Source organism: Hyperolius riggenbachi, chromosome 2 (genome assembly GCF_040937935.1).
Source record: "Hyperolius riggenbachi isolate aHypRig1 chromosome 2, aHypRig1.pri, whole genome shotgun sequence".
Classification (NCBI taxonomy): Eukaryota; Metazoa; Chordata; class Amphibia; order Anura; family Hyperoliidae; genus Hyperolius; species Hyperolius riggenbachi.
Window position 1 is genome coordinate 293462729 of NC_090647.1, and position 18924 is coordinate 293481652.

General features: G+C 41.3%; 1 protein-coding gene across 1 annotated transcript in view; it reads right to left on the reverse strand.

The window, feature by feature from the left end:
• The window catches only part of LUZP1 (leucine zipper protein 1), a 125861-nt gene that overhangs the window by 83759 nt on the left and 23178 nt on the right, over positions 1-18924 (reverse strand). The window lies entirely within an intron of this gene.

Consider the following 18924-nt stretch of genomic DNA (forward strand, 5'->3'; position numbering starts at 1 on the left):
AAAACATGAAAATACAAAATGTGTACAGTGTCTGAAAGCATGAAACAGATGAAACAGGCTGTCAGGTTTTTTTTTTGGGGGGGGGGGGGGGGGGGGGGGTTAAATATAGGAAATTTTGCATTAGATGCAAATTTGCCCCTTTATATACATGGGTTGTGTGTTCTAATACAAATTTCCATGGCGGGAAAATGATTGCAAAGTAGTCTAGACTCCAGGGTAACCCTGCGTCACTTTTTTTTGGCCCAGAGAGCTGCCTCTTCTCGGCAATATACATAACAATATACTGTAATTGCTCTGATGGGATAAAAATATATCTGACTTTTTCCAGTCTAATATTTCTTGAGTGTCTTTAGCTCATCATAAAAATGCTGAAAAACACATCTGATAATGTTCAGCTAATAGAGCAATTTGTGTTTGAACATGCAACTCTTCTTTAAATATTCGGAATAATTACCTGAGTGCAGGTAGGCAGCAGAAATATTTATGCAAGGCAAGTTGAAACAAGACTCTCTCTACCGTCCAACAACTAAGTTTAACTTGTTAACAGCCAAACGGGACAATGAAAAGACATGCTGAATAATACCACACAGATTATGTCAGAAGGGTGAGGAGACTGAAACAGGTCATACACACACACACACACACAGTGTTCCCACCACACACACACACACACACACACACACACACACACACACAGTGTTCCCACCACACACACACACCATTTTGTTAATGGCCTTTAACTATTGAAACTACTAACATTATTAATAAAAAAATAAAAAAAAATAAAAAAAATAAAAGGCTGGCTGTATGCAAGACTCCGAGCATTCACTTTTTAAATATAAAGGCTCTTTAAGATTCCTTGTACACCCCCTGCTGTGCAAGTCAGCAGATGATTCCATCAATAAAGTATGTAATGGAGAACACTGCATAGCTGCCTCTTGGAAGAAAATAGAGGTTCCACAACCGCATTTTAATATGTCTGAAGATCGAGGGTCATTTTGTACTTGATGCGATGCGTTTTTTGTGCAGTAAGCACAGTACCATTATACACACTTAAGTATATGAGGCAGACTGTGTTCACAGGGAAATTGGAGGCAAACAGACTTAAAGAAAACCTGAACAGAAAATTAAAAAAATCAAAATAAGCATACACAAGTCATACTTACCTTCCATGTAGTCTACTCTTCAGTGTCTTTCTCATGTCCCGCGTCCTGTTTGTTCACTGTGATCAAGGGAATTTTCCGTCCTCCATTTTGAAAATGGCCATTACCCATAACAGCTTTCTGGTCAGCACACAGTTAAACTGTAACATCACCCACTTGAGCCATAGGGAAACATGGACATTACCTGGTACATCAGTTTTCCTCTCAGCTATAACTGACAGCAACTGATATATTTCAGATCTGACAAAATATTGTGAGAACTGGAAGGGATTATTGTCAGAAGAAAATGGTGAGCTTCTGAGAGGAACTGATGGCAAGGTAACTATGTAATGTTCATTTGAAGTTACCTCATGTGTTCATTTTAAATATTTTTACTCAGTACAGGTTCTCTTTAAGTCACACCCTTCTGCTCATTTCCTGTGTGCTATGAGGAGTGCTTCTTGCGATGCTATGTCTCAGAGCTAGTTTGCTGTTTGGAGGATTAGCCATTCTGATTTTGTGGAGCTTTCTGCTTTCCACATCTCTTCTGCAGCCATGCTTTATTTTGCAAAAGTTCCATTTATACTGGTAGAACCAAAGCCTGTCATTTGAAATGACACCAGCGCATGCACACTGCAACGCCAAGAATATTTGCATGTTATTAATGACTTCCAGTGCAATAACTCACTGCAGTTTCAGTGTCAGCTAGAACAAGTCCAGTCCAGTGCACTGCAGGAAGTGTAACGTTCCACTGACTTCATCCGCCATTGCGATTAGGTGTGTAATGTGGAAGTACTGCAATGCAGTAACTGTAAAAGGGGCCTCAGATCAATACAAAAATCAACTTGCCCGGTTCAATTGAAATTTGCGCCCTCATTGCTAAAGTGGTCTTTGCACCCTTTGCTGGTTGGAATCTGCTTATACGGTACATAGGCGTTCATCTCGCAGACATTTCCCAAGCTGCACTGCCTGTTACTTTCATAGTCTGGGTACCTTTTGATCCAATAAGGACAATTTCCAGGACTGAAATTCTGTGTGCATGAATCTTCACATTCCAGGTACGCACATAGGCCTAGTGCACACCAGAGCGGTTCTGCTGCGGTTTGCAATCTGTTTGCGGGTGCTGATCCGCTAGGGTAATGTATCTCAATGGACTGGTGCACACCAGAGCGGGAGGCGTTTTGCAGAAACGCATACTCCCGGGCTGCTGCAGATTTTGGATTGCGGATGCGTTTCTGCCTCAATGTTAAGTATAGGAAAAACGCAAACCGCTCTGAAAAACGGCACTTCAGAGCGGTTTGCCAGGCGTTTTTTGTTACAGTAGCTGTTCAGTAACAGTTTTACAGTAACCATACATGAAATCTACTACACCAAAAACGCTTCACAAAACCGCAAAATGCTAGCTGAAACGCTACAGAAAAAGAGTTTCAAAATCTGCTAGCATTTTGCGGATCTGCTAGCGGTTTTTGGTGTGCACCAGGCCATAGTGAAGATCCATCTATTTCATGGGAATGCAAAAAGTATTGCATAATGGCTCAGGAAAAGAAAAAAAAAAAAAGGACCATGCTATTCAAATGAATGTGGACCTGAAGCGAAGCCCTGATTAATTATTGAATGTACTTTCATTATTTATTCTCCCTCCCTTACAATGTACACATTGGTGGCCGTATACACAGCATGAGGCCTGCACACGAGCCAATATTCACTTCAGATACAATTAAAAATCTGATGAGATGAATGGATGATCAGAATCGGAAATCAATTCTTCCAGCACCTGATTGGAATAACCATTTTATCAGCTGTTGATGGTGTTGATAAACATGTGCAAACAATCGAACAGGTACGTACTGTCAGCAAATAAAGTCTACTTCAGCCTACATACTGGCAAAGAAAGCCATCAAACAATCCCATTCAATCAAATTTACCAATTGGCTGTAGATTTGCTTGTGTGCACTAGCACCTGCACTGTACTTGCATTGGCAGTAAGCAGTGCAGTCTGTGCTAAATTCCTCCTGAAACATGGGCTTTGAAGCTATCCCCACTGCATCAACATTTGTACATTTTCTCTCTGCACCCAGCATCATGCCTTTACTGAACTGAGTATGACACCTGCAAAAGCTGTCTTAGTTTATTTAACAACCGCCACTGCCAATAAGCTAGCATATGTACAGCAGCCTCGAGCCCCCTCGGCGACTCATCTACTGGGTCGCTGGTCGAAAGGCATGGTTCTCCCTAATCACCCTGTGTGCCGCTCTGTCAGAGCCTATATTCCTCCGCAGGGCAACACATTGTTAGCCTGGAGGCTAGCAATGCATCTGTACAGCCTTGGTCCCACACAGTCGCTCAACGGTTTGAGTCCCAATCGCTCCCAGGCATCAGTCCTTATATGGGTGTACGAGGCTTTTATTGCTACATTTTGCAATACAAGTGTGAATGTGGCTTCCGATTGCCATGTTAGGGAATTACAGTACAGCTATTCTCCATATTACCCGGAAACAAAACCGGTTTCAACTTTTATAATTGTGGAGTTGGAAATCAGACTTTCAAAAGTGCAGCTCTTTCTTCAGATCAGATTTTGCTTCGTTTTTTTTAAAGGGGTTCTTTCGCAAAAAAAAGTAGGCAGTTTAAAAATGTGACAGATGACAGGTTTTGGGCCAGTCCATCTTTTTAAGGGGGATTCCTTGACATAATAGTGTGCAAGTGATTAGGGAGGCGGCTGGTATCTTGCTATTTTGGCAGTTAAACTGCTGTTCAGGAAATGCTGTTGAAAACAAAGAAAGCTCTGAGAATCCCCCTTAAAAAGATGGACTGGTCCAAAACCTGTCATCTGTCACATTTTTTAACTACCTACTTTTTCGTGAAAGAACCCCTTTAAATATAAATAGGTCCCTCAGGGCCCGTTTCCACTAGCCACCGTGCGCGGCTGCAAGACACACGGCAGCACTTCCGGGTCTGCGGGAACGCAGACGAATCCCAGAAGCCGCGCCATGCACGACTATGGAATTCGCTGCCTCCCATCCGAAAACTGTGGGCAATGCCGGCCGAATCGCTAGGACAAGCGATTCGGCCGGCGGTGCCATTATTTCCTATGGCAGAGTTTCCCCGCACGATTTGCCTGTGTGGAAACTCTGTGGATTCGGCCCGGTTTCCGCACTAGTGGAAACAGGCCCTGAAGGTTTAACGCAAGCATTCCAATGCTAAAGATGTGCAAATTAAAAATCCACAAGGCTTTCCTGTAGAAAGCAGATTTAATGAGTTAAAACCCAGGGGACATAGAATAGCACACTCCAGAGACAAAAGCAATACAGCATTCAAAATTAACAGGCTGTCATATTTAAAATTCCATTTTTTCTCTTATCACTAATAAAAAAAAAAACAAAAGGAAAAAAACAAAAACAAAAAACAAATGTCAATTCAACTTAAAGGGAACCTTAACTGCTGCGGAAAAATAAATTCACTTACCTGGGGGCTTTCCCAAGCCTCCTGCAGCCGTCCTGTGCCCGCGCCGGTCCTTCGGTGCCCTCCGGTCTCCCTCCGCCGCTAAGTTTCGATTTCGGACGACTGCCAGTCGTCCTGGGGCCTCTTCCGCATTCCTGGTCGTAAACTGCAGTAAAGCGCGTCCGCATGACGCGTTTGGCGTCATGCGATGACGCGTTTGGCATCATGCGGACGCGCTTTACTGCAGTTTACGACAAGGAATGCGGAAGAGGCCCCAGGACGACTGGCAGTCGTCCGAAATCGAAACTCAGCGGCGGAGGGAGACCGGAGGGCACCGAAGGACCGGCGCGGGCACAGGACGGCTGCAGGAGGCTTGGGAAAGCCCCCAGGTAAGTGAATTTATTTTTCCGCAGCAGTTAAGGTTCCCTTTAAGTTTACTGATAAACCATTAAAGTGGACCCAAATTAAAAATACAAGATTTAAGAAATAAAATCTATTTTCTAAATTATAATAATAAATAGCAGCCTTTTTCAGCTGTATGATGACAAATGTAAAATATTTTACATTTATTTGAGGAACCCCTCCCCTTCCTTTCATATTGCCGGGACAGAAACCGGCAGACTGGTGGAGTAGGTGGTGTCCGGCAAAGGAGGAATTGCTAATGGCTGCCCCCAGTATAACCCTAGTTATGCAAAGAGAAGGGTGAAAAGCATGCACTGAAATGCTCATAGGCTTAAAGGAGGGTTTATTTAGATTTGTATGTGTCAGAGTGGTGCAACTAAATATTTTGAATTAAAAAAAATGTTTGGTTTGGGTCCGCTTTAATGGACCTAACACTGCTTCCCACTGGACCTTTATCTCTATTAAAGTGGCCATCAACTATACAATTCTGCGGATGATTGATCAGCCGATTTGATCGTAATATCAATTGGAAATGATAGGGGAGGGTAAAAATAAATAAATACAAATAAATCACTAATTGCTGGCAATCACCAAGTGTGACCACTGCCATACACTTTGCTGAAATTGCTAATAAAATGCTCTGGTGTGAATGAGGCAATCTTGTAGCTGGGACAGGCTCCAGGCTGCTCTCGGGGCTGTTTCGCACCAAAAAGCTCGAGCTAATCTATAGTTATTTTTCGCTAGCATTTTTCATAACACTTAATTTTCAAAACTGTTATCAGAATTGCAATCACTCAAACAAAATGCTGCATGCAGAGCTTTAGCAATATTATTATTACAACTTTACTTTTAAAGCCCTAACATATTTCTCAGTGCAGTATAATAGATAGGGGAGACATTAAAAACAGTAAACAATGTTACACAGGGATATTATAGCGTTCAACAATTTAGGGATAAATATAGCAGACGAGTCACTTAGTCCATATGGTGGTGGAAAAGCGCATACAGGGAGGATTGTCCTGCCAAATAGGCTTGCAATCTAATAAAAGCGATTTTGTCTGGTGTGAAATAGCCCATGGAATTTCACTGTCCAAGTGCTTTTCAAAACACTGGAAAATGCTGACGATCAGAAAAGCTCCTAGCGCTCTTGTTGTGAAGGAAGATACAGTTCCTTCTCTATGTAAAGTGATGACCCAGTCTAAACTCTTTGAGCTCTATATTTGTTTATGTTACGTAAATGATTTGGCATAATGAAACAAACAGCCTACTCAGTCATTAACATACACGCAACTAATGTGCTTCAAAAATGTATCCTACACGCCCATATAATCTATTGATTATACTGAATATATACTTAATTATACTATATAGACACACACACACACACACACACTTAAGAACCTGAACCGAGTAAAATTTAAAATAAACACGTGAGGTAACTTCCAATGAACATTACATAGTTACCTCACCATGAGTTTCTCTCAGAAGCTCATTTTCTTCAGACAATGATCCCTTCCATTTCTGACAACATTTTGTCAGAACTGAAATATCAGTTGCTGTCAGTTATAGCTGAGAGGACAACTGATGTGCCAGTTAATGTCCATGTTTCCCTATGGCTCAAGTGGGCGATGTTACAGTTTAACAGTGTGCTGACCAGAAAGCAGTTATCGGGAAATGGCCACTTTCAAAATGGAGGACGGAGAAATCCCTTGATCACAGTGGACAAACAGGTCGCGGGAGAGGAGAACGAGATTGATTAGTAGACTACACAAGAGGCAAGAATGACTTGAGTACATTTAAAGAAAACCTGAACTGAAAATTAAGTCAAAATAAAAATTATAATACAAAGTCAAACACAGAAAAGCAGAGAGAATACAGTAGATACGGTTACGGGCTATACTTTCTCTATTTGTAGCAATTGTACAGATCCTGTGCTCTGCCTACCTGCATATTAGTAAAGTGACTAAGCTTTATGGGAAGATAACCAGCAGCACAACCAACTACAAGAACTAGTACACTGAAACGGATACTCAGTTCATGACTATTACAATCAAATGATCAGATTATCCAAGAAACGGATATGAAATCTGCTGCAGACAGATCAGAAAATAACTGGTAACATTGTCTTTTTTGAGGAGCTATAGGCTACGCTGGCGGATGTGATTTCATCTCACGCCTGTCACATTGTATAAATTGTTCATGACACGTAGTATAACAAGCAAAAAGAGCTGCCTGGACCAGATGAAATTTGATGCAAGAACCACCATGTCCATAGATCTACTAATATGGCATACTGATATTAAATACTAAAAACCATGGCTGACCAGATAAATGGCTGTATGGGAATCTGACCATGAGTTCTAAAGGTAGCCATACATCTAGCGATTTTGCATTGAGCAATTAAGCAATCAACTTCATTGGGGGATGAACTACAGTGTGGTTGATCAAAAGTCGATTGACTAGTGGCCAACACACAAGTGATGTATGTGTTTCACCTTCACTAATTGTTCTGAACGATGTTGTGCCTCTATGTTTTGAATACAAAAATCAATCCTCTGTCTATCTAAATCATGTGAACAACAGCCAAATTCTTTACAATCAACCAGTATCATCCATCCTGCTAGATCGACAATATAATCACCCAGATATTGGTCAATTGTCAAACGCATATTGGAACACACAATTCTCTCTCCATTTGATAAAAGTATTGAATGGGTTGGTTGGTTGGCTGGTCGGGCAGCCAAAATTGCTAGACGTATGGCTGCTTCTTCAAAGCTTACAAATCTTCAAGGAAATCTCATGCAACATTCTACAAGGGTCAGGTTTTGATGAAATCAACTGGGAAGTCAATTAATTTGAAGGGACTGATCAGTTGCAAATTCGATCAAGCAGGTTGAAAATTTATGTTTGAGTTGTTCCAATTCAGCTTTCTCCTGCACGAGACTAGTAAAAAACAAAAACAAAAAAAAAATAAAACAATCACCCAAATGATCAATTAGAAACAATCACTCAAGAACTGAACAGTGTATGGCCATATCAGCTGGGTTCCAGTGTGTAGCCCTGTCACCTTGCAGAGAAAGCCTATACATTTTCTATATCGGATATAGAAAAGTCCAGAGCATTTTCTGCAAGGGAACAACCCAGCTGATACAGGGTTTCAGTGAATCTTATTAAACAGACAATGTCTTTGGAAATTCCAACTGTGGGTACAGGTTAAAGTGGCCATACAGTAATCGACGATCTCATTCGATTCCTTGCAGATTTGATTCAAAGCCAGAAAATTTGGGGAGTGTAGAAGGTGTGGAAGCAGAGATATTTAGTGTTTTACCACCAGCAGGATAATAGGAAATGTGGCAGCACAGGCTCCTACTGCACATGTAGGGCAGCGCAAATTTACAGGCAGCACAGACATCACAGGCTGACGACTAGGAGCACAGTGTAAATACTACAAGGCTTGTCAATGGCATGCCAGCCCAGCAGCCATTCCTGCAAGGTGTATGCGAGGGTGGAGAGAATGCAGTTCCAACACCTCATCTGTACCAAGATGGAACAATGAAACCATTTAATTGTTCTCACACCTCAAAGACAGATTATAAAAAGGTGTGCTCGTCACACGATATGTCACTCATCCCTTCCCTACCTCCCTACTCACGCTCACTCAAGTCTACATAAAAAGGAAGTAGCGTGAGCAAATTAAAAATATGTGAATGGGTATTTTCCAGCTGATTAGGGCGCATCAAAACTTAATTCTGTCATGTCCTGTTACAAATACCTTTCCCATGCATCAGCAAATCTGGAAAATACCATTGAAAAGTGAAGCAGTAGTTTCTAAAAGTGAACTTGTACCAAATCTTACTTTCTTATGCCTAGTACACATAATGCCATTTCCAGTCAGATTAAAATCGATAATTTCCAGTATGTCTGCTTCCGATCCAGAATGGGACTGATATAGGAGTGGCTGGTGTACTTGCTAAGGGCTCTGCCTCTGACACAGGAGACCTGGGTTTGAATCTTAGCTCATCTCTCTTCCTGTTCAGAAAGCCAGCACCTATTCGGTGAGGAGACCTTTGGCAAGACTCCCGAACACTGCTACTGCCTATAGAGTGTCCCCTAGTGGCTGCAGCTTTGGCGCTTTGAGTCCACCAGGAGAAAAAAGTGTGAATTAAAAGTTGTGCGTGTTAGTTTTGTGCTGTGTTGGTCTGGAAATCTATCTCATTCTTGATTGGGAGGAGATCGGACATGATGAAACTTATGGATCCGACCCACTGATTTGACCGGAAATGTAATCATATGTAGCAGCCTTTTTACTATGTCTACCCCTTACTCACTTCCTTCTACCACTGGTTAACTGTTATCATCCCTAGTCCTGCGATATTAGTGAAGATTAGTGTGAACCAGTTTTATCTTAGTATAGCTTTTCTTGAGAGGAAAAAAAAAACAACAATAGCCCAGGGTCTCATGTGTGGGCAGTATCTGTACTTGTTGCCTATATCGACCGCACAGATTTCTTATTTCATTTGCAAACTGGCGCTATCAATTGGACAGTTGGATATAGCACAAACCAGGAAATCCAATAGTTTTTCTCACACCGAGGAAGAAAAAATTGCAAGGAATGGCGTTAACCCTTTGTCTTCCACACTCCATTTTATTAGTGAAGCCTTAATAAGGAGGTTACCAGTTTGTCAGTGCTACAATCAATTGAGCGATAAAGCAAATGTTGCAGCTTTCTAAAGAGCTTGTGGAATACAATCCATCCAGGACAATAAAACAAAGCACAAGTGCTTTCTTGCACTAGGTAAGGAGGGAGCAGTAGGCAGATATCATTCTAGTATTAGTAATGAGGGAGTAAATTTATGAGCACTTAAAGAGTCTATAGAATATAACTGAAGTCAGTTCCACTGAGTGTGCATTGGCTACTGGATTAAAGTCTCACATTCATCATAATATATCAAAGACTGAACAATTTAAAAAAGGTAGCCGAATTCACACAAAATCAAACCTTTACAACTCTTGAACACAACTCTGGCATCCAGAACAGTTGGTATATGGAGCAGTGATTACATTAAGAAAATCAAAATGCACAGCGTTTTCACTGCTTTTGCCCTAAATCCATGAAATGTTTAGATTTCTATGGTTCTTTGATAAACAGCGAGTTGGAATAGCACTAGAAAATTAGTCAGCCGACTCAAAGAATTCAGGTTTTAGTAGAAGAGTGATTTAGGGTCGTTTTAGACTAATGTGTTGTGAAGTTACTGGCATTAAAAAAAAAAAAAAAAAAAAAAAAATAATGTACATGATGTGTAGGAAAACCAGAGGATATCAGATTCCCAAGTACATGGATGTCTTTGACAATATCACAGTTTCCACTGGAGGTCATTATCGTAGGGCCCCAACACACCGGAGAGCAAAAAAAAAAAAAAAAAAGTCTTCACTGGCTTACATTAAAATTGCAGAAAAAAAATTGCTGCAAAATAGCCGCAGTGATTTTGCCGCAATTTTAATGCAAGTCAAAGGAGGCTTTAAAAAAAAAATGGTTTGCAAAACACTCTGGTATGTCAGGGCCCATAATCATTGGTGGCAACTGGCAACACTAAAAACTAGTGGCCCAGAATGATGCAGCCCTCCCAACTTTTCCAAAGCCATCACAGTGGAAGGATAAAGACATGCAGATAGCTGATTTGGGGGGGGGGGGGGGGGGGGAAATCAGCTAAATATCCTCTACATATCATGACAATGTAAAACTAATCCATTACACTGAGGGAGGCTCCACACAAGCTTATTCACAAGATCCAGAGGTCAGTTAGATGAATGATTGACTTTTGTGCACTTCAGCCTGTATGACATTTATAGCATCATAAATACCATACAAATAAGAGAAACTGTCTTTTTGACAGGGATGAAACTAGACATATGTGTAAAGATAAGGCTTCCAAAGAAATAGGAACTAGATGACACACACACACACACACACACACACACACACACACACACACACACACACACACACACACACACACACACACACACCTTCCTTTCAACAAAACATATTGCTGACACCCAAATGACAAGGGTGCATAGCAAAAAGTTAGACCTATAGCTAACAATGTGCATATGGTATCATTATTACTGGGGAAAAAAAAAAACTGTTTCCTGCAACTGTAAAAACAATATATATTTTTATATACCCATTAAACCAATCTCCCAAGTTAACCACTAGCAATTAGTCTTTGACAATCACTTGGTAAATGCAATAGAAGTTAATGAGGTAGAAATGCACTTTACTACTATCAGGGATTTATAACGGTTTCTTGACCAGTGTGTAAATTTAGTGTACTGCTTAAAGAGAAACCGTGCCCAAGAATTGAACTTCATTACTAGGTAATGCCTAATGATGTTGATCCAGGGATTTTATCTGATTGCCATCTGGAGTCGGGAAGGAATTTTTCCCTTTAGGGGCTAATTAGACCATGCCTTGTAAGTGCTTTTTCGCCTTCCTCTGGATCAACAGGGATATGTGAGGGAGCAGGCTGGTGTTGTACTTTATACTGGTTGAACTCGATGGACGCATGTCTTTTTTCAACCAAAATAACTATGTATGTAACTATGTAACTATCTCTATCAGTAGCCGATACCCCCTTTTACATGAGAAATCCATTTCTTTTCACAAACGGTTCATCAGGGGGCGCTGTATGGCTGATACTGTGGTGAAACCCCTCCCACAAGAAACTGAGGACCATGGTCCTGGCAGTTTCCGGTCTGTGAACTTTGTTGCATTGTGGGAAATAGCTGTTTACAACAGTTTCCAACTCCCAAAAAAGCAAGCAGCAGCTACATCAACTGCCAGCAGTAAAAAAGGTCACCATATAATAAATGTCAGAATGCAAATCAGGGATTTAAAAGATTTTACAATGGGCAAACACTACCTAAATCCTTTATACATCATTTTTATAAAAATGAAGCACTTTTTTTTATTACATTATTTTCACTGCAGTTCCTCTTTAAGCTTTATAGAGTAGCTACTGGCTGGCCTATAGCCAATTTATATTTCACAAGTATAACATGTTAGAACACAAACACGTACGTGTGTGTACAAGTTTTTCAAACGTGTGTGTCGAGATTATACTGTACTCCTATCATATCATTAGTTGAATTTAGATGGTATGTGAACTATGATATTTGGCATATGTTATTACAATATAGGGGGGGAGAAGAGAGAAAGTGATTTGACATTTTATAAATCCTTTATAAAAAAAAAAGGAAACCTGGTGAGGAGCATATGGAGGATCACCATATTTCTTTTTACACAATGCCTGGCAGTCATGCCGACCTATCCGGCATCAGTAGGGGAGATACAGAATGCCCAGGAACAAGCGAGGATGGCAGGAGATTCTGGTTCAGTGCACAACCTCCATTGCTGAGCTAAACTCAGGAGTCACTGACCAAGGCTATGGCTTGAGCTACGTACACACATGCGACAACGATCGTTCATTGTCAACGACGAACGAACTTTTAATTGATGAAAGAACGACCTACGTAAAGTTAGTTTTAAAAAGGTGTGTAACGATCAGATCGTTAGAACGAACGTTACATCACGTAAAAGTAACTATTGCCCCTGCGCATAAAAATGAAAAGTTCCATGGAGAAATAGTGAAATGTGCATGTCAAGCCTAGTACGAACGATAGTTTCCAACGATGTACTACTTTTGCAAACGATCGTCATTGGGAAAAATCCGCCAAGCTAGATCATTCGTTTTGAACGATCTAGCTCGTCCGTCGTAAGACTTCATGGTCGTTGGCTGTTTTTTATTTTCAAACAATCGTCGTTTGAAAGGATCGGGGAACGATCGTTTCAAACGACTATAGTCGCATGTGTGTACGCACCTTTAGATTTGCAAAAAAAAATAAAAAAATTTATTCCATAGGATTCATTTGTGAGCTTCTGGCAAGCAGGATATGGGTCTGGGGTTGTAGCATGCAACCAGACTTATATTCTTAATGCAATGTGTAGTAGAGAAAAGTCAAAGTGAATACACCTATGTATCCACGCCTTCAATTATACACAGTATATTCTGGATTTATTTTTAAAATGTTAACAGCAATTCTTAGCACTCTAAGGTGACCTTCCAATATGACCTTTTTGTTGTTACACACCTTTGTGTAGTCATGAAATGTCTGACCACAAACACATTCCATTATTACTGTAACAACATTACCAACAATAGAAAAAAAAATCCAATTTTCATTACATTTACCACACTGAATATGCCAATGTTCTTTTTTAAACATTCCAAATTTAATGAACGTCTGGAATACATTCTTCAAGTGACACCTAAAACATAATTCTTAAATGACATGCTTTCAACTTCAAATAATTGAGACATTCCACTGAGTCAACACAAGAAACACACAGTACCTGCCTGCAGGCAAATTTCACTGCCCAAAGAACCACAAGAATCTTATGGTTTTTCTAGCCATCTGTTTTGCTTAGAAAGCCATCCAAAAATCACAGGTAAATCTGCAAAGGGAGATCTTATCCTCGGCCAATACATTCTTATCAAATCATTTGCTTTTATTTCAAGGGTTTGCCTGCTAATGTCACTTTTTCAGATGGGGGAAAAAACAAAAAACACACCATGGGACAAGGACTTCAAAAAGAGCAGCCACACACCATAATGCAATGGCTAATCTCTCCTCACTCACAGAGTACCAGCTAAAACAAAAGTTTGCTTTCTTAAAACAAAGAATTTGTGATAATTCAGGTTGGAGTGGGCTTGAGGGCTCGTTTCCACTATCGCGAATCTGCATGCGTCCAACGCATGCAGATCCGCACATGTAATACAAGTGGATGGGCCTGTTTCCACTGTAGCGTTGTTGAGGTGCGTTTTTTTCAGCGTGAAAAAAACGCACAAAAGAGCCAACGATTTCGCCTGCGTCGGGAATCCGTGCGAATCGCCGCTAATGTATTTAATAGTAAAAACGCATGCGTTTGTTACATGCGTTTTTACCCGCGATTTCGCACCTTTTTCAATTTTATTTAGCCCTGGCAGTGTCATGGTTAATTTCGCATGGCACCCTGCCATGCGAAATCGCATGCGAAATCGCGGGTAAAAACGCATGTGGAAACGCATCCGCATGCGTTTTTACAAGCGTCGGAATGCGGCCGAAATCGCGTCGCAACAGTGGAAACAAGCCCTGAGATGTCTCCCAGTGCATCACTGCTGAATATATGCAAATTAACCATTGTACCCTTAGAAGCTAAACACACCTCCAGAACCGCTGGAATGCAATGATGTGTCATCTTGTTAATTTGTACAGAGCCATAATAATCCAACATGCATACAGACTGTTTCGGATTGTTTGATCCTCATCAGTGCATGGCATGGATTAATTTGGCTCTATGGAGTAGGGCTTGTAACACCGAGAGGTACAGACTAACCAGCAAGCTCATGGTGACCCAGAACCCATTGGAGTGTGTAAGGGACTACAATGGTCCTAAAAGCCCCCTTACTAAAATACTAAGAAAAACAAAAGTTTGCTTTCTTAAAACAGAAAGAATTTGCGATAATTCAGGTTGGAGTGAGCTTGAGATGTCTCCCAGTGCATTACTGCTGAATATATGCAAATTAACCATTTAACTATTAACATACACCTGCCATGCAAGATCTGTCTCACCAGCTACTGTGGACTTCCTTCTGTAAATACGTGTCACCTGGCTGTAATGGTGAACCTCTAGTTAAGAGTACCAGCTATTAAGACGGCATTACGGTATAAGGGATTATACAATTATTTGGACCCGGGCCCCCCCTCTGTAGTCAGTAGTAGGTGCTCGCAGCATAGGTAGCCAGGGACAGGTGTAGCCAGTAGTAGGTGCTCGCAGGATAGGTGTAGCCAGTAGTAGGTGCTCGCAGCATAGGTAGCCAGAGATAGGTGTAGCCAGTAGTAGGTGCTTGCAGCAATGGTAGCCAGAGACAGGTGTAGCCAGTAGTAGGTGCTCGCAGCATATGTAGCTAGAGATAGGTGTAGCCAGAAATAGGTGTCTGCAGTACAGAGAGCCGGGAGGGAGGGAGAGGGGACGCAGCTGCAGGGATAAATACTCACTTGCCGGCAGCAAGGTCCTTCACGATGTACGGGCTTCATTCTACTTCCTGTTCTTGCATCATCTTGTAATAGCACCCAGGGCGCGCTGTTTCAGGGAAATGTAATGCAAGAACAGGAAGTACAATGAAGCCAGTACATCGTTCAGGACAGAGCTGGCTGCCTGCAAGTGAGTATTTGTATCCCCGCCGCTGTTCGTGCGCTCGCCACTGCGTCGCCCTGCCCACCCGGTCTCGACGCCCCCTAAAACCGGTAAAAGGAGACTGTGCACGGTATGGTTATCGTGCACAATCAAACCGTGGTATATCGTAAAACCGGTATATCGCGGCAACCCTAGCCACAACTGCAGTACATGCACAGAGCACAGTTCATTAGTAATTACCACAAGCCACCAGTTAATTACATGCATATCATAGAGTCTTCCTCAGTAAGCCAAATAGAACAGTGCTTGACCAAATAGTCACAATGTGTCCAGCAAGATTGTAATTCGCAGTAGCACATGATGCTTCTCAATGTATGGCTCCTCACCTTGCAACATCTTAATCCTCTACTGCAATGCTGTGCAAAACTTTCAGGACAGTATATCGCACTAAGCTCATCCAAGTCAAAGAGATGAAGTGTGATGTGTACATCCCTCAGGCGGGAGGTGTGGGATCTACCTAGAAGTACCAGGTGAAGCCAGGTAAAAGCTATCATCCATAATGAATTTAACTATTAACATACACCTGCCATGCGAGACCTGTGGCACCAGCTACTGTGGACTTCCTTCTGTAAATACGTGTCACCTGGCTGTAATGGTGAACCTCTGGTTAAAGGTGCGTACACACGTCAGATAAAAGTCTTTGGAAAATGAAAGATCACAGACCAATTTTACCCCCTTTCATTTAGTATGAGAGCCATACCTAAACAGTCTATTCTATGGAGCTGAACTCCCCATCAGAAAAAAATGTTTGCAAGATGCTGTACACAAACATGCTGTACAGACACAAAAGATCAGTATCTGCAAAAGATCTGTTCCTGCAAAAGATTAATTCCTGCAAATTGCATTCATAGTCTATGATATCTGCAGGTCCCATACACACCTTGTTTAATGGACATTCATCTGCAGATCAGACAATTATCTGCCGATCTGAAGATCCAACCTGATGGATCTGATCTTCAGATAATTGTCCGGTACACAAGGCAGGGCTGTGGAGTCGGTCCGAAAATCCACCGACTCCGACTCCTCCGTTTAGGATTCCACCGACTCCGACTCCTCGACTCCGACTCCTCTAATTTGCATATTACAATTTTGTTGATTAAAAGTATGTAACATGAAATTCGTCTCTCAACTGCCAGCGCTTAGGAATTTTACAAGACAACTGAAGTGAGAAGGATATGTAGACTACTATATTTATTCCCTTTAGACTAAAACTAGTCCTTGGTAAGAGTACTTGTAAAAGGTACAAACCGGAACAAAGAACATCTATCAGGCCCTAGGCAATGTAAGTGTGGGTACATGTAAGAATGATGTGCAGGTACTCTGCAGGGGAATGAGGAGATTCTTCCTCTATTACACATTCTTCATGCACAATCTGAACAAGGTTTATGGGTGACAGACAACACCTCTGTGTTCAATGTGCACAGCATTCTCAGTGGATTCCCTGCAGCTCTGTGGGGAGTGCATATGTAGAGTATAGTACTACTGTGTAACAAAGTAAACCTGAGACAGATGAAATTTAAGTTTTATACATACCTGGGGCTTCCTCCAGCCGTCTTCAGGATAATCAGTCCCTCGTTGTCCTCCTCCACCACCTGGATCTTCTGCTATGAGTCCAGGTACTTGAGCCAGTGGGGCGTAGTGCGCATGCACACACTCCGCCGCCAGGAGCATACTACACCTGTGCAGCACTATTGCGCAAGTGCAGAATATTCCTGGCTGTGGGAGCGGCAGCGCTGACTGGCTGAGTTACCAGGACCCATAGCAGAAGATCCGGGTGGTGGAGGACAGCGAGGGACTGATTAGCCTGAAGGGGGCTGAAGGAAGCCCCAGGTATGTATAAAACTTTACTTTTCATCCGTCTCAGGTACCCTTTAATTTGTAGTCACCAAACCAAATTTTAACAACATATCAAATTATTTGATTTCATCAGCAAAGAGAGTGCATACATTTGCATAAATCAGCATCAGTGCAGAATTATTTCCATCTTATTGACCATCTCTATTAGTGACACAGCTACACATCAGGCTTTATTCTTACAGCATAGAAGTTATTTAATATATATATATATATATATATATATATATATATATATATATATATATATATATATATATATATATATATATATATATATATATATATGTATATGTATATATGATTCCTGTGTACACATCATATATACAGTCACAATCAGATATGTATATCTGACCTTAAAAATACGGGGACTGCTTTATTGAAGCAGCACAAGTAACTAATTTTGATTGGTTTATTTCATTTTTGTGGACTAAGCACAGCTATTACTGTATATATACATTATTTTTAATGACTATTATCTGAGAAATAGAACATTTTATCATATTTTTTATTTTAATTACAGTTACAAATTAATTAGGAGTCTGAGTCGGTGCATTTTTTCCCGACTCCGACTCCAGGCACCCAAAATTGCCCGACTCCACGACTCCGACTCCACAGCCCTGACACAAGGTGTGTATGATGATCTGCAGATCTCATAGACTATGAATGCATTTTGCAGGAATGGATCTTTTGCAGGAACAGATCTTTTGCAGATACTGATCTGTTGCATGTGTACAGCGGTCTTTGTGTGCAGCATCTTGCAAAGATTTTTATCTGATGGGGAGTTCAGCTCCATAGAATAGACTGTGTAGAGTATGGCTCTCATACCACATGAAAGGGGGTAAAATTGGTCTGTGATCTTTCATTTTCCAAAGACTTTTATCTGACGTGTGTACCCACCTTAAGGGCTCGTTTCCACTATTGCGGTGCAGAATCGCCTGGATTCCACCGCTGTTGAAATTCCATGAATTAGCATGCGGATGCGAATTTTTGCGCGTTTTTTGCCGCGAATTCGCATAGGTGATGGTATATGCGAAATTAACCATGTCACTGCCTGTTTGAATTACATTGGTACCTATGCGAATTCGCATGCGAATTCGCATGAAAATTCGCATACCATAGCCGCATGCGAATTTCCTATTAAATACATTAGCGGCGATTCGCATGCATTCCACTCGCAGGCGAATTCGTTGGCTCTTTTGTGCGTTTTTTTACCGCTGAAAAAAACGCACCTCAACAACGCTACAGTGGACACAGGCCCATCCACTTGCATTACATGTGCGAATCTGCATGCGTTGGACGCATGCAGATTCGCGATAGTGGAAACGAGCCCTAAGACAAGTATGCAAACAGAACAAGACAGAGTACCGGATAACTCTGGCTGATGACTATTAACCTGGGTTGTAGAAGTGAAAAGCTGCTGATCAATTTTTTTACAAAATCCTGTCAGTCACTGTGGTAAATAATCGAAGATGACCATCAGGGGAATGACAGCACATACTGTAGCTTTGTACAGCATCAAGCAGCACAATACTAGCTGAAGTGGTTTAAATCACATTCAAATTAAATAAGAATTTCTGATTTGATCCTTTAATTGCTTACCAGATCTGGCCACTATAGAGTAGTGTATGGATAGCGCAAAGAAGGATTATGGTCAGATAATCATTATAGGCTTAGTTTCCATTTGCTCAATTCAATTTCGCTTCCCAGAATGTGAATTCAGATGCCGAATTACACGAACCAGCTGTTTTTGGCGCAGCAAAGTCCGATTTGGGTGCCCGCAGTTGCTAC